The sequence below is a fragment of the Leuciscus leuciscus genome (genome assembly GCF_965113295.1).
Source record: "Leuciscus leuciscus genome assembly, chromosome: 2".
Classification (NCBI taxonomy): Eukaryota; Metazoa; Chordata; class Actinopteri; order Cypriniformes; family Leuciscidae; genus Leuciscus; species Leuciscus leuciscus.
Window position 1 is genome coordinate 18,825,615 of NC_138726.1, and position 23,312 is coordinate 18,848,926.

The 23,312-nt window shown below is 40.0% G+C and overlaps 1 protein-coding gene and 1 long non-coding RNA gene across 5 annotated transcripts in view; one reads left to right on the top strand and one right to left on the bottom strand.

Annotated features, from left to right (window-relative positions):
- LOC309486385 overlaps positions 1-17,620 on the top strand; it is an 88,771-nt gene extending 71,151 nt beyond the window's left edge. Inside the window, exon 2 of the long non-coding RNA XR_014201499.1 lies at positions 16,070-17,620. This is a non-coding gene — a long non-coding RNA (uncharacterized lncRNA). The remainder of the gene's footprint in view (positions 1-16,069) is intronic.
- dennd4c (DENN/MADD domain containing 4C) overlaps positions 1-23,312 on the bottom strand; it is a gene marked incomplete at its 3' end in the record, with an annotated part of 112,450 nt that overhangs the window by 83,089 nt on the left and 6,049 nt on the right. The window lies entirely within an intron of this gene.

Genomic DNA, 23,312 nt, shown 5'->3' on the forward strand with positions numbered 1-23,312 from the left:
ATAACTGGTTTCTCTGAGATTCACAGACCAGTAGATCAGGTGACAGCACCTTTGTTAGATATCTCTGAATGCAGTATTAAAAAAATATTAAATACTGCAGAAGAAAAACCTGTAAATGTATATGCCTGTACCTTCAAACTATTTAGTAGCAAAGCTGATTTTGTCCAAAGACGACAACATGCATCCATTTCTCAGTTAAAAATAAATAAATAAAATAAAAATAATAATAATAATAATAATAATAATAATATGCAAAGAAAATATTTTAAAAAAACGAGTAAAAAATTATATTATAACGAATACATTACAAAACATCTTTTTTTCCCCGGCTGGGATTTTTGTATTGGCAGTTGGAAAACATGAAGTGCTTTCTGCCTTATTTGTTCCACATTGCCTAATATTTTCCACTAAGTCTTCCTTCTTCACATGCAGTGGACAGCCAAGCCCCCTTTTGTCTCTGAAAATAAAAACAAGGTCACATTTCCTGGCGATGGCACCGGCCACAACTTGATTCAAGAACTTTTGATACAAGTCCAGAGACTTGTAAAAACTTGTAATGACAGAAGTCGTACCGTACAGTCGTACAGAAGTAGACCCTATTTTAAAATCCAGTACTTCACCATTTCAAGCAACAATTCTCGTTTGTCTAGCTCCACCTCTAAATTTACTGGTCACAGCACAAAACCAAGCATTTGCAATGGCCATCCCAGTCCCCAGACCTGAACCCTATAGAAAATGAGTGGGCTGAACTGAAGAGAAGCGCCAACATGGATCTGGGAATCTGAAGGATCTGGAGAGATTCTGTATGGAGGAATGGTCTCTGGTCTCTGATCTCTTGTCAGGCATTCTCCAAACTCATCAGGCATTATAGGAGAAGACTCAGATCTTGGAAAAAGGAGGTTGCAAAAAGTAATTAATAAAAGGGGGCAAATAATTGTTCCCAACATGTTTTGGAGAAAAACATTTATTTCATAATGTGATTTTCCCCCCACTTTCAATTCTTTTACTTCAATGAAAGGTTAGATGTTTGCCTTTTTTTTATTTATTTTTTTAATAAAATATCTAAAGGATTAACAATGCAGACTTATTTTTTTACAGCCATCTTTGATCATATTTACCAAGGGGGCAAATAATTCTGACCAGCACTGTAGCTCTTTCCCAAAAGTATTACATTTAAACAGAATTTATCAAGGAATGTCAGCAATAGCGGCGTTAAAAAAGAATGAACAGAATCTCTGTATCAAAGACAAAAGGATATCCTAATTGATCCATAAATAAAACTTTTGGAATAACTGACACGTTTGAATGAAAGCAAGAATAAGAGCTGCAGAAAAGAGAAATATTTAATTTTAGAACCTTACATTTTTGTCTGTCTTCTTTTATTTGAAGCAGAATTAGGTTGAGTAAATGATGACAGAAGTTAAATCTTTCCATAAACTATTCCTCCAATCAAAATGTTGGGTAACACTTTAGTTTAGGGTGCAATTCTCACTATGAACTAGTTGCTTATTAAATGCATATTACCATACTAGGACACTGACTGTTTATTAGTACTTATAAAGCACATATTAATGCCTTATTCTGCATGACCATATTTTACATCCCTTAATCCTACCCAAAATTTAACAACTACCAACTACCTATTAATAATCAGTAATTAGGAGTTTATTGATGCAAAAGTCATAGTTAATTACGGTGGCCGAGAGAGCTCAACGCGCTGCAACTGAAGAAAACACATGCAAATAGAAAAACACCTGCAAATTAAGAAAACATCTTCATCAGTTTCACAACACATGTGTGCTCCAAATACTCACAACACAACCAAATACAGAAACGCGCTGCAAATAGGACAGAACACAACGGAAATGTTTCCGGGGAACCCAATAAGTGACGGACCCGGCTAGGACGCGCCAGAGGGGACGCGCTTACAGCTGTCTACTTTTTTTTTTTTTTTTTTTTTTCAAAACATACAGAGATGACACGTTTATGGCATACAACTTTGTATACAATATACAAAATGTATTTACAATATGTTCAATGTCATAAGAATACTAAAAAGAACAATGAGCTGAAGACTAAAATAAATAAATAAAGATAGAGATAAAGAACATGAGGGAAAGACATTAATCTATACATCAGTTACATTGTACACATTTTGTCATGTTATGTTAAAATAAGTTTCATAAGAAATGTTAGAATGCAGCTAGGGTCCAAATATGAGACGGCAAGTTTTAAAGTTGAGACACTCACACACAGATATAACGCATATTTTAAAAACTTTGTTTTATAAAATGTATATTTATTTGCAACAGTTATGTTAACAGCAATAATATTATATTTCTGGTAAGAACGGCTATTCAGCTGATGGACACGCGCTGCGTTGTCATGGGAACATCCCAGGTGAAAATAATGAGGAAATTACATTGTCTTTCGTTGCTCCCTTCATCAACATAATGGCACACAAGTGCCCCGCTCCCTCCAAAGTGCCCAATTCAAGGGCTCTGCCGTCTGCCCTTTTAAGAGAGTAGGGCATAGGTAAAGCTCACGAGCAATAAGCACGTCCCAGCCGTCCGTCCGTCCGTCACTTATTGGGTTCCCCGGAAACATTTCCGTTGTGTTCTGTCCTATTTGCAGCGCGTTTCTGTATTTGGTTGTGTTGTGAACTTTTGCAGCGCGTTTCTGTATTTGGTTGTGTTGTGAGTATTTGGAGCACACATGTGTTGTGAAACTGATGAAGATGTTTTCTTAATTTGCGGGTGTTTTTTCTATTTGCATGTGTTTTCTTCAGTTGCAGCGCGTTGAGCTCTCTCGGCCACCGTAGTTAATAGCTAGTTGATAGTGAGAATTGGACCCTAAACTAACGTGTGACCAAAAGTTGTTTACAAAAAACTGCATACTGTGTACCCTGTTACAGGTCCCCATGATCACCCCCACAGTACCCCTAAGCGTTTTGTGCTGGAGGGAAACTTCTCTGGATGAAGGACAAAGGAGGAGGGGTGGACAGACGCCCGGTAGCCTTGTGTCTTGCACGGCCTTTCTCAATTCACTTGGCTGATCCAAGAATAGGCCCCAGAATAAAGCAGTTTGATTCACTACGGCTAGGCCTGAGGGGAATGACACAAAAAACAACAACGCACAATGCAGCAGCACTACCACCATTAGCAGCAGTAATGAGGATGCGTCATAGACTGAACTGAACATACAAATTTGTATGAGAAAGGAATCACAAAACAAAGGAAGACATTCGGAAAAGTGCTTCAATAAACTAAGTGTCTGTCTGATGAGATTAAAATCTACAAATTTAAGCCAAAAAATGGAAATGATAAAGCACTGTAGAGATACAGCCACATATTCTTTTTGACATCTTGCAATCAAAATGGTAGTCATGTTTCTCAAGAAACAAATGTCATCATGGACTATAATAGCAAAGACACTGCATGCCAATTGGTGCTGTGATGAAACTGTGCAAGTACTCTCAGGTCATGCTTGTGATGATGAGAGGTACCAAGTTTTGTATCATTATGCCAAAGCGTTATGGTGATATAGCCTCACAACCATTTTGGCTTGATCTTCATTTGCTGATGCGTTATACGAGAATGGTCTGATCTATCAAAAAAGTTGTAACTTTTTTTGCCAGCATGCTTTTACAATGAACTGATCGAGGACAAGTTTGAAAAACTTTTTCTTTTCTTTTTTAAATGGCGGAAAATTTAGTTTTTGGTTCGAATTTAGATTTTTTTCTCGAACTGTGTCTGAAACCACTCACTCGTTCACTCATTCTCTAATCCTATAGTGTATGGCATTTGAGTGCACTATATCTGCAAGGAGTGAACGAAATGAAGTGAGTGAATTCGGACACTAACGTATACACTGTGCATCAGAGAAACGGCTTTGTCACACGTAGTGATAAAACGATTTTTATCTTACATGTTACTTACTTATAAAATAATAAATAAATATTTTTATAAATATTTTTTTAATATTATTAATAAATAGTATTAATAACAATAACAATCATAATGACTTTATTTTGTAATTATATATACCTCCGTGCCAGCTTTGTAAGTTTCATCAGTTGTATAATTGGTTTATCATGCTTAATATGAGTATAATCATTAAATACTATAAAAAATTGCAAACACAAATAAACATTAGCAAAGGTAAATTATTACATGTATTTATTGTTTTTAGTAAAGTTTATTTTAGTTTGTTAAAAACTCTCACAATCACAGATGACGTGGTCGTTGAGCGCCCTCAGGCGACCGTTATGATTACATTAGAATTAATACGCTACCTACAGATGATTAACGAATATTTTTAAATCATCCACCAAATTATTATCTCTTCCTAACAGTTTAATGAGTTAACAATAATGCCACAAATTATTAAAACACCTGGCTGTTAGTCAGACACATTAAATTGAGTTAATGCCTAAATAATATATTTTAATAATAAAAATCATATACCTACATAATTTACCTTATTAATATAATTTAATTTAATTTTAAAATTCATCTATATAATATTGTCTCTATGTTTTAATATGTTTTATTCAAGTAATGATTAATAAAAAAGGTAGGAAAAAAAACTAAAACTAGCATGAAATAAATGTTAAAGCAGAAATAAGAAAGCTGTAAAGTAATCTCTGGTTTAAAATCACTCGCTCCCTCACTTTCACACGCACTCAGTCCTCTCTGCATTGGATTTTGGGACATAGTGCTTCAGCAAGTGATCATCGAATGTACACTCGAATTCAGAAAGGATTGTGGGTATAAAGTATTATTATAAGTATTATACGTACAACACAGAAGCGCTGCGCTGTTACACTATGTGAACTCACACTCAAGAGGCCCACATAGAAGAAAAGGAATAGTTGAATAAAGTCGTTATTTTTGTTTGTAGTATTGTCGTCGCTTGATAAACTTATGGTTGAGCCACTGAAGTCACTTGGACTATTTTAAACATCGTCTTTACTAACTTTTCTGGGCCGGCAAGTTTCAATAACAAAGAAGCCTATGGAGGAGTGAGACAGCTCTCAGATTTAATCAAAAATATCTTAATTTGTGTTCCGAAGATGAACGAAAGTCTTACGGGGTCGGAACAACAGTAATAACTGAGTAATACTAAAGCCCCGTTCACACTGCCAGCGATTTTGTCGCTGCATGTCGCTAGTCTCTGTACTGTGAAGTCGCTTGTGGGCGTTCATAGTGCTGTCGCTCTAATGTGACTGGTAGACTGCACGTCTGGCCATATCTATACAAAATACCATCACAAGTGAAATATACAACAATATAATTTTAATTTGACTAGGATTTAGGCTCAAAAGAAACAGTATGCTTTTGGGAGAGTGTTTTTATATTACCACAGCAGTGTTCAGTGGATTAAATAATTTAGCCTACTGGATTAACGATCGATCAATCAACAGATTAACTCATACTGTCATAAATTACTAAAACGTCATTCGAATTTGACAAATAATCAATTTTCTTGTCCCTAATAGTCAACATAATGCAGGGGAAACTGTAAAATGATCTGCAGCAGTGCTAAACTTGCATCATAATTACAACACTCGAACTAAATGTGTGAATTAAACTCACTGAGACTGTCGACAGTTTCTTTTCCATGCATCATTTTATATATCCATGTATGTGGTTACAGTCAAATCATATAAAACAGTGAAATCGCCCTCGAACTCTTCTGTCTTGCCTGCACTCGAGACGGTGACGTGAGCTGAGCTCCTCTGAAGGTCTTCTTTCCTATTGGTTGTCGCTCGCGAAAATCGCTTCTCATTTGCATAAAGTTGACATTTCTGAACTTTTGTCGCGCGTCTCGTGTCGCTTGACACGCCCACATTCTGTCGCCAACGGTCAATGTCGCTCGTGTCGCCGGAAGTCGCCAGCGCTCCATTGAAATGAATGGGATCATGTCGCTTTGTCGCTGGCAGTGTGAACGGGGCTTAACAGTAAAGGGTGAGTAATTACTGACATAATTTTCATTTTTGGGTGAACTAACCCTTTAAGGGGTTATAATAATGTTATTGCTTTTATCATAGTAATACAGTATCCTTTTCAATATTCAGTAAGAACTTTTTAAGTGGCCTCTTAACAAACCCTCAAATGCAAGTGCAGTGATCTCACCCCACTTGAAATGACACAAGGAGAGCCTCATTACAAGCTGGATATGTCTGTCAGGCACCGGTTAATGTGGCACTGTTCACAGTTCACATCATCTCTGTTAGAAGAGTAAAACAATCACAAACTCCAGATGCTGCCAAGTACAGTAAACCATGTTAAGGTCTGCAAAAAATCCCCCCCAACAATAAAAGCAGAAGTCAGGGTAAAGTCAGGTTACACATGACATACATTAAAATCATAGACCACATGGCCACATAGACCAAAGGCCTTTTACTTACTAATAAAATTACTAATAAATGTGTGCAACAGGTTTTTCAGGAATGTTTAGACCATGTTGATAATTTAGAGGCCTTAGAAATTAAATGTTACAAATACAGTAGGCTTTATAGTTAGAATGTGGTTATTTCTTTTTGTATGCAAGAAAAAAAACTATCAATAACCAATGTTTGGTAAAAATGGAAAAATGAATAAAAATGTGTGATGATAGTATTATTTTAATAATTTATTAAAACAGAGTGACTTCAAAGAAGCATAGGCAAACATAATAGGCAAACACTATCATGATATAGGCAAAGATAGGCAAGCACTTATTCAGTGTGATGGTTTATAAGTGCAGTTTAAATTCAGTGTAGATTTGAGATCTCTAGTAGGCAGAACTTAATGAAATGATATTCCTACAAGACTAGAGAGCAGGGATATTTTTTTTAAAGCGAAAACTTTCTATTTAAATTTATTTGTATTAACTAAATCTAACTCAACATGCCTTTCCATGAGATCCACCTACACACTCTTGCAGAGACAGGAACATGAGAAGTAGTATAAAGTTCCACACTGTCTGACTAACAGACACCACCCTTCTATCATAACACAGATGACATCTGAGCTCCATGCTCTGGACAGACAAGAGTATAACCCACAACAATGAGCTGGTAAAGTGCAGTTAAAGAGTTCTCCTGAATTGAGAAATACTTTTTATTTTATTTTATTTTTTTATCTTTTGACATATAAGAGGTAATTGTACTCCTGTTTGGCCCACCCACTGACGAATGTTAGTGAAGGGAGTGATACTAAAATAGGATCACTTGGAATAAAAATAGATTTAGATGTCTGCAAACTTTATCAAATGTTGTGGAAGAACAGTGGGTCTCATTCACTAAGCACGCGTACGCACGAATCATGATTCATCAAAAACTTTTGTACTAAAAAAATGTCTAAATGTATGCCATTTTTTTAGGAACAACTGAAACCACACATACGCAAAAAAGCACTTTCTCTATGCAGCCTTATAATCGTGATAAGAAGTTATATTTCATCTTAAATACAATTATACTGTATTATTTATTTTTTATATAAGATTATATAATAAAATTAATAAAATTTAATTTAATCTTAAATATATTTCATCATATAAAATGAAAGATTAAGAAAAACTGTGTTAGTTTCAGCTGCAAGGTTTCTTTTAATAATGCAGATTTACGCATATGTACAGCTGCCTATAGAGGTCTGTAATCGGGGTCTGTATAAAAGCAGGGTTTCCACACCTTGGTTAAATTTAAATTCAAGGACTTTCCAGGTTACAGATTCAAGGACTTAATGTGGGGACACATTTGTTGTGTCCAACAACAAACGTTGAGGTACCATTGTGGTAGATTCGTGCGCACGTGAGCGCCATGGCAACATACAACACAAAGTACCTCGCGCGGAAAACACTTGACATAACATCTAAATGCGCGCAACTAACTTAAATCAAGTTAGCTAGTATGCATAGGCCACGAAGTGTTGGCAAAATATTAATATTATATAAAATACAAATAATATGGAATTTTTTCCAGAAAATTCTTGCACAAAATAAATTCAAGCACTTTCAAGGACCTGTATCTATGTATCATTTGCAAAAAAATGTCCAGGGCCTTGAATTTTTTTTTTTTTTTTTTTTTTTTCAGATTCACAAACTTTCAAGGATTTCAAGGACCCATGGGAACCCTGTAAAAGGTGTTTATAGTGTTTGAACTGGTTTTGAGAATGACAGACTTGGCATTGCTTGAGGATCTGCCAAGAGCACATCTGCAGAGAGTGGCATATGTTTGACAAGAGTGATGAAAGCCTGTAAAGGAAAGGTTGTACAGAAAGCCCTTATATGGAGATGGTTTGGCCGTGATTTATGCAAATGACACACGGCCGCTCAATTAGAATACTCCAAATTCACTAACATTAGAATGAGATTAAGATGAATCTCATAAGAAAAATATTTTTCTATATGCATGTGTTGTGAATTAGGTGGAGATTTTTCGTGAGAAGTTCTCATGTGCACACAAATACGAAATAATTCATGGAATTATTAAGTGTGCTTGCTGAAAGCAGCACACTTATTGTTCTTCTTAAGTTTTCTTATTATTATTATTATTATTATTCCCGGGAGATACATTTTGGCCAGCTCCTGCGCCTAGGCCCTTTGAGACAGAGACACCATTCCAACTTTAAAACGTCCGGTCAGTACCGGTGTAAGTTGCTCGCGAAGATGACATCACGTGTCCATGTCGTTCGTCCGCCATATTGGATTGAACAGAAAGCGAAACTAAATTTTCACAGGTCACAAATTTGGTCCGAACTTCACGAAACTGGACGTACATGATCCTTGGACCAAGCCTCACAAAAGTTACTAGAAGGATTTTTGATTTTCGGAAGCGTTTGCCCGTCACAGCCAAACGAAATCAGCGGCGTAGTCGCCAAAACAGGAAGTAGTTCATATTTCAGGAACGCTGTCACGTATCGAAACCAAACTTTGTACATGAACTCGGGACTCCAATGTGAGGATATTTTTTTTTTATGTCAGGCTAATTGACAAACCCATTTACTTATGTCTATGCAAAAGATTTTCACCTCACACTTTTAATGTTAATGCATTTAGACAGTAGGTAGCACTGTTGTATTACATTTCACAGAGCTGCCAAGTCAGTGTATAGACTGCATTCGTTTTTACTAGGTTTGTCTTAAAGGTGGGGTAGGTAGGTTTTTCGAAAAAACTTTTTCAAAAATTTGTTTAAACTGTCTTTATATACCAATACATAATTAAAATGTTAGTACTCTGAAAAACAGAGAATAAAACTCGAGTGTCTGTAGTCCTCGCAGGGCGCAATAAACACAGCTACTTATTTCCATTCGGGACGAATGAAATGATTGGCTCTGCGACTGTCACTCTCCCTTGCTACCATGGCTACCACCCCTGCTGCAACAGGATCTGCCCACATGCACGCGCCTGTTTGACTCGAGGAGAGGAAGAGGCACGGAAGCTAGGAAGAATCCATAGTGAGTATTAACAGCCATGTTAGTTGTTTATATTCATAATGATAAAGTTAGGTATTTTATTACATGTGATTCTGACATGATGTCACTACATGCACTGCGCTCCTCTCCGGTCGGCGCTGGCAAACGCGTCTGTGGCAAGGGGGGCGTTATCTAGCGAAGTCTGTGACGGGAGAGAGGATCGGAGACAGGTGCGGCGTAAGTGGGTCAAGTTCAAATGATGACAAACACCTGTGTCTTGTTTCAGTGATTGTGGAGAGATCGCACGGCGAGGAAACCTCATTCATGGAGAGAGACACGCGGAGATCTGTGGGCTGATAGTGCGGGAAGCGCGAGGACACGATTGCTGATTACACTGGACTTTGGAGCTACACGCTGTGTGCACGATTTTGTTTTCCTATTTATAAATAAACACGCCCACAGCTCCGCAAGCCGACCCTGTCCTCTTCCTTCCTTGATTTGAATTTTCATTACAGCATCCTCCTCCAGCTAAGCGGTCGGCATCGCGCGTTCATGTGTTTTTGGGGCGTGGCTTTGGAAGGAGCTCAGAAGGGAGGGGGTGGGAGTGAATGGAATAAGTAGCTGTGTTAATTGCAGTCCTGAGAGGACTACAGACACTCGATTTTATATTAGTATTATAGAGAATAACTTTTGATGCATCGGTCTAATTTAATCATCTTCATTTATTAATATCTACAGATTTGTATGCATGAATTGTGCATTTCCAGTTCTCAAAACAGTTAATAACAACAAAAAAAAACTTTATACAAAATACATCATGCTCTTCTTCGCTAACCGAACAAACAATTCATTGTCTGTGGCTGTTTGTGCGCGTGGGAAATATTCTGCGCATAACAATAGAAAACAAGGAGAAACGAGCAGTCACATGCTCAAACAATCAACCAAGTCGCTCTAGAGGTGCGTTCCATTTGACCGTAAGTGGACTTCGCAGGGTATTCTGCCATCTTAAGTGAGATTCCAATCCAAAGGGAGCGAACATGTTCAGTTCAAAGGGCACGGCGCACGGCATAGGGAATAAGGGAACATCGATACATCACTTCACAGGAAGTGGAGAGCGATGATCACCCAACTGTCATTTCGCGCACCACGTCAAAAAAGTACTATTGTTGAAATTCTCAGATCAAGCAAACTTCAACGCACCCTTATCCACTACCTGCTAACGTTAGTGCACTGCACCCGAGCAAGCACACTTTGCAGTTTCTCCGGAAATGCATTTTTCTAGTTAATGAATGAGACCGTGTCCTTGCTTACCTTCTGCATTTAGGAAGTTGTTGTTTGGTTTCAAACTACAGGGCTTGATTGTGTTAGTAGGGCATAATTTTTTCACTGTGGATTATTTTTCATAAACTCAACATTTTGTCAGTTATGATGAGAGCAATCATGAGAAATAGATCTGATGTGTGCACATCAACACTATAGTCAAATAAATTCCTGGAGATAAGCAGCAGGAAGTGTTTTTTGCAGCTCTACTGGCAGGTACAAATAACTGGCCCCCAAATCAAGAGAAAATTAGCACGCCAAGCTGTGGAACCAGAGAGCAGCGAGCGCTCCACTTATGAATACTGGTGTAGTAGCTCGACAAAGTTATGCAGGATTTCTGAGAGATTCACTTTGTGCATATTAATGCATAAGGCTGTGAAAATAAATCTGCGATGTTTATCCTTTTGACCTTTTATTTAAAAAAACTCACAAAAATTTAGCGTTTCATTGAAGTAAAACCATTTTAAATTGGGTGGTAAATCACATTATTCCTCTATTACAAAACATTGGCCATAATTTTTTTTTTAGCCCAAGAATTTTTATGAGTAAAATATCTCTGAAGTATATTCTCATTCATATTAACATTTGTTTGTATACCATGGGTGACTAGGAACATGACTTAATATGAGGCCAATAACAATAACAAGGCCAAACTCCCTAAATCATCCATCACAATGGGTAAAACCAAAGAATATAGTTCTGATGTGCAGCAAAAGATTGCTGAGCTTTACAAAGTAATAATTGGATGAAAGAAAACAGCTAAAGAATTGAAAATTCCCATTTCCATCACCAAGGCAATAATTAAGAAGTTCCAATCATCAGGTTGGTGGTATTGCCCCCTTTTGTGCACTGTTGATCAGGGCAAGTCCTGCACCCTGGGGTGATTCTGCGAGTCATTTTAACGGAATCCAAGAAACTCCCACACTAGCGAGCAAACCTTTCGGAGTGTGGGTAGAGTGTCTTGTGATGTCTGTCATATCTGATGATATGCTTTTATGTAGTGATAGTGAAATAAGCTTTGCAAAGCATCAAGGCTTTCCCATCAACTGAATCGTAAAATGGTTCATTACTCGAAGCTTTAACATGGTGCACACTAACATCATCTTGTTGTCAAAAGGTAGAAAAGGTACCTTTGCGTCCACCAGAATGATAATGTGTATTGAGGCTTGAGGCATGAGCATGCGCATTTATTTATATACGACTTAATGAATGATCTATGCTGTTCGGCCATACTACAAAAATATTACGTGCTAACCATGGCGATGTCAGTTAAGATCAATTAGCTAATGTTTTCTTGAACTTAAGACGAAATTAAGTTACTGTACAAACAAACGCTTGGTGACGGCATCGCCAGGTTCTTTAGGCAGAACAGAGCTGTGTAATAGGCTACGTGCTGCTGGGGAACGAATTCTTAATTCGTGGCCATGATATATACGAGCGGTTCCCAAACTTTTTTCCCTGCGCACCCCCTTCTATGTCCCAACCGGGTTGGCGCACCCCCAATCCCCACTTCAAAAAAATAACGCAACGAAGCTTTGTTTTATCACCATATAAAGACTCATGTTTAATCATGAGCAAATAACCAGAACACGCATGACAATAACAACATCAACAAAGTTTCAATATAATGCAACAAAGCGTGCACAAGCTTCCACTTTTAAGAGGACGAGTGACAGACACAGGCTCAGGCCCCATCCACACTACTGCGTTTTCGTTTAAAAACGGAGATCTTTTGCTACGTTTGCACCTCCCGTCCACACTAAAACGGCAAAAACGGAGACCCAAAACGGAGAAGTTTAGAAACGCTGCCGACCCGTTTTTCGTTTTGAATCTCCGGAGGGCGTTTTAGTCTGGACGGGTCAAAACGGAGGACTTTAGAAACGATGACGTAGTAGAGGCTCACGCTCGGCTCTATGATTGGGTGTCATCAGTCATGGCGTATATCTTTGCTAGCAGCTGTTGTGCAAGTAAATTCTGCCTTTTACAATGCTATAACTGCCTACATGCGCCGGAGGCAAGCTATTATTCGAGCGATCTGTGACAATTCCCGTGTGCAGCGGCGGTATCGACCGTACATGGAGCGTCGGTTTTGGGTTAACCCGGGAAGAACCAGCGCATGGTGGGATCATTTTATCAATGAAGTTGTGTTTACACCGGCACGCGCATGCCCAGTGTTGGTGAATGGTCACGTGATCCGCGTTTTCAGTCGTTTTAATGTGGACGGAGATCAATTCTAATACGCAGCTAAAACGCTGGTGTGGACGGAGATCGTATTCGTTTTAATTCTCCGTTTCTAAACGAAAACGCAGTAGTGTGGACGGGGCCTCAGTAACAGAAAGCACGGTTATTTTCAGCCGCGTAATTTAGTTTTATTTAAAAATGAAATATTTTGTAACATTACACATGTTTTAAGGTCACTTTTGATCACTTTAATGTATCCTTACTGAAAAAAAATTCGGACTAACCAACACATGTTTGAACAGCAGTGTACATTTAGTTGGTCATTATTGCAATATAAACACTATCAGAGTGATCAACAAGGTATATCTTCATTTACCAGTCGAAGACGGAGCATCTTTCTGCTAATATGTTTACTCCGTGCACTGTCAAGGGCTTCATCATATCTGTCGTGGTACCGGTCTTTGCAGCAATTATTTTACCGCAAATACTGCATCGCGCGCTGTTGGCATCGAGCCTGGAGAAATGTAGCCACACTTTTGATCGACTTTTCCACATCTTTAGAGTATTGTGTGTGTGTGCTCGCGTCTCATATGAGTATGTGCGCGGAGAGTTTGTGTGTGTGCTCGGGTCACATTGAGTATGTGTATGTGCGCGACTCGAGTTTGTGTGTGTGTGCTCGCGTTTCATATAAGTATGTGCGTGGAGAGTTTGTGTGTGCGCGCGCGCGTCTCATATGAGTGCGTGAGCGACTTTAAAGGCCTATTTATACTTCTGCGTCGAACTGCCGCCGTAGCTACGTCGTAAGCCCAATTTATACTTCTGCGTCGAACATACGCCGTAGCTACGTCGTAGGCTGTATTTAGCGCGCGTACCCTGACGTACACCTCTCCAAAAATGTAACAACGCGTCAACTCTACGCGGACGCAAGCGCTGTGATTGGTCTGCTAGGACCGCTCCCTCGGGTTTCACATGCTCCCTCTGCGCGCGTGAACGCGGACAACGACGCAGAAGTATAAATGAAAACCAACGCGTTGCCTACAGCGTAGAGGCTCCGGCGTAGGTCCGACACAGAAGTATAAATCAGCCTGTAGGCTGTGTGTAGCGCGCGTACCCTTCGGCGTACCCTGACGTGCACCTCTCCAAAAATGTAACAACGCGTCAATTCTACGCGGACGCAAGCGCTGTGATTGGTCTGCCAGAACCCCTCCCTCGGGGTTTCACATGCTCCCTAGGTGCGCGTCAACGCGGACAACAACGCAGAAGTATAAATTAAAACCAACACGTTGCCTACGGCATATAGGCTCCGGCGTAGGTCCGACGCAGAAGTATAATGAGGCCTTTAAAGGCCAATTTATACTTCTGCGTCGAGTGTACGCCGTAGTGTACGTCGTAGGCTACGCACATAGGCGACGCCGTCGTGAGCATTTATACTTCTGCGAATGTCTGTGTTGCTCTGCAGTTACACCGCCGAAACGCTAGTTGGCGCAGGTGGGTTTTAATGTTCCACTGTGTTTACATTCCTTGCGGCTGTTTTGAGTTTAGGTTTCTACGAGCAATGGCGACTGAAGGAGTCATACAGATGGCTGTATTTCCGCACTTCTTCAAGCAATCTCTCGGTCACTTGGTCTATTTCCATGGCTCTTCACTGATCTTCGGAATTTAAAAATGGCGGGCGGGCGGTGCAGAGTGCAGAAGATCATTCCGGAAATGCGTAGGAGGAAACGCAATGCTATCCAGCCGACCAATCACAGATCTTGCGGTCCGCGTCGCCGCGACGCGTAGTTACATTTTTGAGGAGGTGCGCGTCAGGGTACGGCGAAGGGTACGACGTATGGTACACGTCAATGCGTATGCTACGGCGTACCTTCTACGCGCACCCGACGCAGAAGTATAAATTAGCCTTAAGCCTGTTTTATACTCGACGCGCCCGCACGAGCGCGAAGGTGCGCGCGGCAAAAATGACGTCATCACGGTGTGGGCGGTCGCGCGCGTTGGGTGCGCAAGGGCCCATTTCGCCTGGCGGTGTGCACGGCAGATTTTGTAACAACGCGCGCGGCGCCGCATCCGAAGATGAACGACTTCGAGCCGAATCTGGCCGAGCTCGAACTTCTCACCACACCGGCACCCAGTTTGCACGTCTAAATTAGTTGCTTACATTTAAAAAATTAGCATTCAATAGCATAAAAAGTATTTTTAATTAACATAAAGGTCCATGTTTAATAAAAATTTTCACGAAACTTAATGAAATGTTTAGTGAAATTAGAAAATATGTTAGAGATTGTTAATTTAGTTATATTGTATACACATTCTCATATCCATATATTTCATTTTATTGTCACGAGTAATAATCTCAGGGTTTACTGGGTTTTACACAATTCTTTTTGTAGTGTGGTATTGGTGGTGGTATACTAAAATAAACATTGTCACGTGTGTAGCTTTCTTCTTCTCACCGCTGATTCCTGATGGTTTAGAGGACAATTACTCGAGTCGCCCCCTATCGTTTCACAGAATAGTACAACGGCGAGCGCGTCAAGTATAAACGCCTCGTCCGTTTGCGGAGGTGCGCGCGCAGTCTGCGGAGACTCGCGCTGCGGAGCCAGGCGAAAGTATAACCAAGGCTTTAGGTGTGTCGTTGTGCATTTCATATGTATTTGTTTAATCAAAAACTAATAAATTATAGGTTTTTTTTAATTTAAAATAAAAGGAAAAGGAATTTTCACAAAGGAAATGTTTACTGTTCATGTTTTTTTTTATTGTGTGGAAAAATCCCACAGACCGCCATTACATTTCCTCCTCTCTCGGTGGTAGCTCGCGTATATATATCAAGACCTATATCAAGAATAGCATCTGTATAGTGTTTTCCACAATCCACATTGTTTCAAAGCAGCTTTACAGAAATTCATGTCTAATGGCCTTAAAGGGACAATGTGTCGTTTTTTAGGTATTTTATTATCTAAAATCAATATTTTTATTCATAAATATGTCCTCAATGGTGTACAAATACCTCTGCCAATGATCTGACTTAACCTCATAAACGAAGAATTTATTATCTTTATATACATGGGACGGGTAGGTCCATGGCCATGTAGTTCATCTTGAAAAACTATAATAGCAGAGAGGGACAAAAAGTACTAGGCCAACACGTTTCCACAACGCGTTTTCGTTCAGAGCCAGCCAGTCACGTGACGTGACTGAAACGGAGGAGCAGATCAGTGAGAGGCGCTTGTCACTGCCCCGGCAAGTTTAAAAGGCTGCACTGTACGGTTATTTATAATGGAGGAGTCCATACATATGCTGAGTCACAGGATAAGGAGTCCTCGTCGTCGAAAAAATCCAAAATAGGCCTTAAAAGGAAACGTGACCGGAGATTACAAAAAACAAGGGTTGATGTCGAGATAGCTTTTTCCAGGTGGACAGAGCTAATGCAGGAGAAAGCTTTTAAAAGAGACGCTGAAGTTGCCTGCTTTCTTCTCGACAGGTAAGTCAATGTTACGGTCTTAATTACAAGCTTTTTTTCATTGCTTGGTTGTGTACTTTATTATATAGACAGCAGAACATTTATAGTTAAAAGTTAAACAGGCTCTTTGATTAATAGCAGCTATTGAGTAAAGTAGAGAAGGCCCTAAAAACAAGGTTGTAAGTTTTGTTTGTTCAAAACTGTAACATTCGTTTGTTCGTTGTGTTAAGTTGCAGTTTGTTTGAAATAACAAACCAGTTCACCCGAAGGAAAACTCGATGAAGTGCTATTAGAAGACATCCTGTCACAGCTTTTTGGTACATAATGGCTACCGTAGATGCAACACGCATTTTAAAAAACGAGGCGCTGGAGAGCACTATTCGCTTGAATGCAAAATACAATTTCACCACTAGATGGGAGAAAATCCTACACAATGTCCCTTTAATGCTTTAATATTGAGCTGTTTTAGGGCTGGGTGATATAGCCTATATGTTGCTAATATAAATGACCCCATACTGTTTGAGATTTAGCTATATTTTTATTAATTTATCCAGAAGATAAATCAGTGCCACTTTTAGTGAGCAGGACTGCATGAAATACGCACAGAATATTTATAGAATAAATACATAAAGTATATCTGTGATATTAACATATTACTGCAGGTTTGCGAAATATTCTAAGTTTGAATTTCACCGTTTTTTATGAATAATAGAATACTGATTCTATTTTTTTTTTTGCTAAATGAAATGAGTAGTAAATGCCTGCTCATATTTAGCCTAGAAATACAATAACCATGTTTACACAGTGCGCACAAAGCCTCTGCTCCTTACTCCCAATTTATCTCAACATGGGGACAAGAGGTGTCAGTGAACAAATGAAAAAAGAAAGTAACTTGCATTACTTATTTGAAAAAGTAATCCAGATATTTTGTTGTAAATTTAAAAGTAATGCGTTTCTTTACCAGTAATCAATAAAAAAGAAATCTGATTATGTAACTCATGTTACATAAACACAAATTGCCTTATTATAATTTTACCTAGTGTCATACATACGTTCTCAAGCCAAGACAAGGTTAAATTGTAGGCTTTGTCAAGACAACATACATACTAGGCCCAGTGCATTCCTACACATTATATGCTTCTTATATAAGAAAAGATGCTTACATATTACGTACAATAGATTACACACAATAACAATATTTAAATTGTAAAGTGCTTGAACATCATGGTAGAATTTGCAGCAATGATTTTGTGTGTGTGTGTGTGTGTGTGTGTGTGTGTGTGTTTAGTAAAAAAAAAAAAACAGAGTATAAAAAATACAAAACCCACAACCCCTGTAAAAATTGCAGCTTTTTGAGATGTAAACAAAAATATATTTCCACATTTATTGAAATAAAATGTATGTAATGAATGAATATAAACTTTTAAAGGAAAAAAAAAAGACAAATAAAATATTTTTATAACTAATACATGGCTGGAACCTTTTGCTTTTAATACAGCAGCCAGTCTTTTTGAATGGGGAGTACATCAACTTATCTTGATTTGTCAATTTCTTCCCACTCTTTCTTGCAAAGGAACTCCAGTTTTTTTGGATTTAGGTCTAGGAGTGGGCTCTGACTGGGCCATTCCAAAACGCTGTTCTTCCTTTGAAGCCCATCCTTTGTTGACTTAGATTTGTGTTTGAGGTTATTATCATGCTGAAAGATGAACTTCCTCTTTAATGGAGGCCTGTGGATTTTTAATGGAGGCCAAAATGGGCTGGTACTTGGCAGTATCCATGATTGCTTCTTGTCTTGACTACTGGCCAAGTCTCAGCTGAAGAGAAGCTGCTCAATAGCATGATGCTTGTACCACTATACTTCATCATCATGGGTATGGTGTTGTTTGGGCTTATTTTATTTATTTATTTTTATAAGCAATAGTTCTGTAGAAGTAGTTGTTATAGCTTCTTAATGCAATGTCAGCATCTGACGCTATCTTCATATACATAAGAGATATTATATAGATTAACATGAACATTTTATATTTCTAAAACCTTTTCTGGTAAAATCTCACTAAACAAGTCCTTATAGGGTTAGTTTACCCAAAAATGAAAATTCTGTCAGTAATTACTCACCCTCATGTTGTTCCAACCCCGTAAGACTTTCGTTCATCTTCGGAACACAAATTATTATATTTTTGATGAAATCTGAGAGCTGGCTCACTCCTTCATAGGCTGCTTGGTAATTGCATCTGCCGGCCCAGAAAAGTTAGTAAAGACATCGTTAAAATAGTCCAAGTGACTACAGTGGCTCAACCTTAAGTTTATCAAGCGACGAGAATACTTTTTGTGCGCAAAAAAAAACTAAAATAACGACTTTATTCAACTATTAATTTTCTATCCATTAGAAAATGGTTCTAATGTGTGCATTTCCTGTGCTGCGTTCCAGTCCAAAATTGTCATGCCCTTCACTCGCTAACTTCCCTCCGTCTCGTTCACTCGGATGTACGTCATTGCTTACGTTGCACGAGTGCCCACTACTGGCGGAAACTGCAATGGGCTGAATTGGAACGTCCTAAGCCCTTGATCACTTGGAATCAGCTATGGAGTTGATTTATTATTTTAAAAAATGTCCCTTTAATGATTTGTTTAATTCAGCATCCAAATGTATATAGGTGTATTTGGGTTGTTTTAAATAAAAATATATATTTAATTAATATATCATAGAGTTGTTTGTTGTGCTGGTGATTTGACAAGATATCTGGTGACGTCACATTCGTACTGCATTGTGGGACATATAGGTGCCTGAAGTGTACATATGAAGTAGACTCGCTCCCTCGGTCAAAATCGAGGGAACGAGGGTCTGTCCATTTAAACTTCCCTTGTCCACTTCACGAAGTGGAACGCACTTCAAAATGGCGGCAGGGATTCCCCTGAGGGGAAGTGCTTAGGGAAGTTCGCAAGTGCGTGTCTAAAAGTGGACTGGAACGCAGCCCTGGATGTCCGAATCATGAGAAAACAACGAGAACACACTTTCCCATCAAATGATCGTGAGCGTCATCTTCTCAGTTCTCGCACATGCGTCGTGGCGCTCTCGTGAACTCACGTCAGAGGCCCACACAGAATAAAATGAATAGTTGAATAAAGTCGTTATTTTTGTTTTGCACACAAAAAGTATTCTCGTCGCTTGATAAACTTATGGTTGAGCCACTGTAGTCACTTGGACTATTTTAACAATGTCTTTACTAACTTTTCTGGGCCGGCAAGTTTCAATAACATGGAAGCCTACAGCTCTCAGATTTCATCAAAAATATCTTAATTTGTGTTCTGAAGATGAACAAAAGTCTTACGGGGTTGGAACAACATGAGGGTGAGTAATTACTAGTGGTGTGCCATATCATACCATCCACGATAATACCGGTATCAATTTTTACTAGGGGTGGCACGGTTCACAAAACCCACGGTTCGGTTCGTATCACGGTTTTAGGGTCACGGTTTTCGGTTCTGTACGGTTCTTGTTGTTGTTTTTTCTTTTAATCTTTAACACTCCAAAAATTTACTTCAGCATATGATATATAGCTGAATTATCTAATTATTAATTTATTTATTTCATAAATGGGGTGTGTTTGCAAAACGCAGCTTCTCATTTCCCGTGGGCTGTGTCGGACAGTTATTTGTCACCACTTTTTGCCAGGGTTGATATTATGTCCCAGCACGGATGTACCAATACAAATAAATAAAACATTTCCAGTTAACTAGCAAAGTATTCGTTTCGTTCGTTTGTTAAATAAGAAGCAATCTAGCGCTGAAATGTGTTTTTTTTAATCAAGTGATCAAAGTGCTCGTTGCCGTTGCGATCAGTGGCGCTGATACAGTGTTCTCGTGGCTCGCGCACACACCGCAGCGGCCGCACATTCTTCACTCAGACGCGCGCTTCAGTCCGTTGAGGAGACTCTAGGCTACTCTATTCGTTCCGATGAAATCACAAAACAAAATTCATACAAATCTGTCCCTGCTTGATATACAACCGCTGATAAACATAATCGGTTTTGATGAAAAAGAAAAATATATACGAGTGCAGATTAGAACTCAGAACCTTTGACACGCTTGGCAAGTTCTGCCACTGGACCATTAAAGTACATACCGGTACGTGGAACAGTCGATCTATGTAGCCTATTTATTCACGTGAAAAAAACAACATATAGCCTAGTGGAGTTAATCTCATTAAATGTCTAAGTAAACCCAGTGTACTATTTAAATCGATTGCTGGACATACAAGTAATGTTATTCTACATTTGTCTGATTTATGATTTAGCATTGTATTAGCAGTAGCACGGGCACAAGGCTACATTGCGCATGCGTCGAACCGTGCGAACCGCGCGACGCACACACGCACCGAACCGAGACAAGCGAACCGAACGGTTCGGATGTTTTTTCATGTACCGTGCCACCCCTAATTTTTACATGATAAAAAAGTGTCATATCGCGATATCACTGATATAGCGACGCAATGATGTATGGCGCATTACGTTCCCTAGCACGCACAATAACACCACCTGTCTGAGCGTGAGAGCAGCAAGTCAGCCTCCAATGATGATTTAGTACCTGAAAAGGAGCTACTTCAATAGTATTTTAATAATTCCCGCAGGTCTACCATTTATAATGCGGGAAATTCCCCAGCAAACATTGATTTTACCAACCGCGTGAGTGTTCAGCGGTGCCGCGTCTTCTCTCTCTCGCTCTCAAAATGGGTTGCACAAGTCAAGCGTCAATACCACACTCTTGTGTTTAGCAGTCAGGACATGACGGAATTGTCTTTTGTCACTTGCATCATAACTAAAGTTTATCATTTTCACTTCTTTTTAAGTCTTATCAGTTTAAATATTTGCGATTTTAAACTATTCAGTACTCGCGCGCGCGCTCTCTGAGAGATGTTTACTCTGCGTGCACACATACAGTAAAGCCGTCTCACAAACAGCTCGCGAGTAACAAAAGTTTTTTTTCGCGAATTATATCGCTTTAACGGGGGACAAAACACGCAAAATTGTGTAAAAATTCCGGTCATGGTCAGTATATTCGTAAACAGTCGGTTATGTCTGAAATAACCATAAAACGCGTGTGACAGACAGTAAAACGTACTCGGTTACTAACGTAACCTCGGTTCTCTCTAGAAGAGGGAACGAGTACTTGCGTAAGTATCTTACGCTAGGGGAAAACCTCTTTTCCTCGAGATATTGAAGCCAAAAATTATCCTTAATTTTGCAATAATGTAAAACGCATTGCAGCAGCATGCAGACATGGGCGAGACAGCTCGCGCGCCCATTGGCTGCTCTGCGGCAACTGCACCAGCCTATCGATAGAGGCCCCTCATGACGTCAGAACCAATGAGGGTGCTTCATGCCCATTACGTCATGTCCCGCCGAAAGCGGGTGGGGCTAGGGCTATAAATACGGCCCAGAGAGGCTGGTTTGGTCAGTTTTTTCATCGCTGAAGCGAATCAGAACGTGACGCATGCACGGCAAGATACGCAAGTACTCGTTCCCTCTTCTAGAGAGAACCGAGGTTACGTTAGTAACCGAGTACGTTCTCTTGCGAGAGGTTCTCTCGTACTTGCGTAAGTATCTTATGCTAGGGGAACACAGTGTAAAACGCCTTGCGTGCTTGAGACATAACACTAAAGTCCCAAGGGCAGGTGCCCAGGGCTCATACAGTGCCTAATCACAAGGGACTCACAGAGAATCCGGGAAGAGGGGCTAGAATAGCATCATTCCTGTAATATAGAGCTCTGATAAGAGCATATTATATCAAGTGTTCCACACAGCCATGGCGAACTCGGCCTGGACTGATAAATATGGGGGACTTACGCACTGCCCACAGAAGTATACAGACGATCAGTGATCGACGCTCTAGCAGTTTCAGCATCCTGAGCCGATAGCATCGGGCGGGCAATACTGAAAAATTAAACCGAGAGCAACCTAGCTTGTAAAGCGGGAACCTCGAGGTTATAAAACCTTATAAATGTAGACGGGGAGGCCCAGCCTGCCGCCATACAGATATCTTGCAAGGCAATCCCACTGGACCAAGCCCACGACGAGGCCATGCCTCTTGTGGAGTGCGCTTTGACACCTATCGGGCATTGCAGGCCCTTGGATGTGTAAGCTAGCACTATAGCATCAACTATCCATCTGGATAGACTCTGTTTTGATGCAGCTAGTCCCATAGAACGTCCGCTGAACAAAACAAAGAGCTGCTCCGTCTGTCTGAAAACAGATGAGCGAGACACATAGGCTCTTAACGCCCTGACCGGGCAAAGGAAGCCTGCGTCCCCTTCCTCTTCAGATACCGGCAGGGCCTACAGGGAGATAACCTGTGCCCTAAACGGTGTATTGAGGGATTTAAGAACATATCCGTGCTTTGGTTTGAGTATGACTCTCGAGTCATTAGGCCCAAACTCCATACACTGAGAGCGCTTGCAAATCCCCTATGCGCTTCACTGAAGCGAGAGCCAGAAGAAACACTGTTTTGAAAGACAATAGTTTCAGGTCTATTGACTGTATTGGCTCGAATGGGGCACCTTTCATGGCTTCCAGAACCATGGAAAGGTCCCAAACGGGAACTGAGGGAGGTCTGGGAGGGTTCAGCCTCTTAGCTCCTCTAAGGAAGCGAATGACCAGATCGTTCCTTCCTAATGACTGGCCAAGTGGTGGTTCAGCGAACGCTGCTATGGCCGCCACATAAACTTTGAGCGTGGATGGGGTTCTGCCCTTATCCAGAAGCTCTTGTAAAAAGGAGAGAACCTCCGGCACCCCACAGCGTGAGGGTGAAGTGCCACTCGCTGTACACCAGCTAGTGAACACAGACCATTTTGAGGAATAGAGCCGCCTCGTAGATGGAGCTCTAGCCTGTGTGATCGTGTTTAACACTCCCGCTGGGAGGTTAACGGGTACCCGTTGATGGCCCACACATGTAGGGACCAA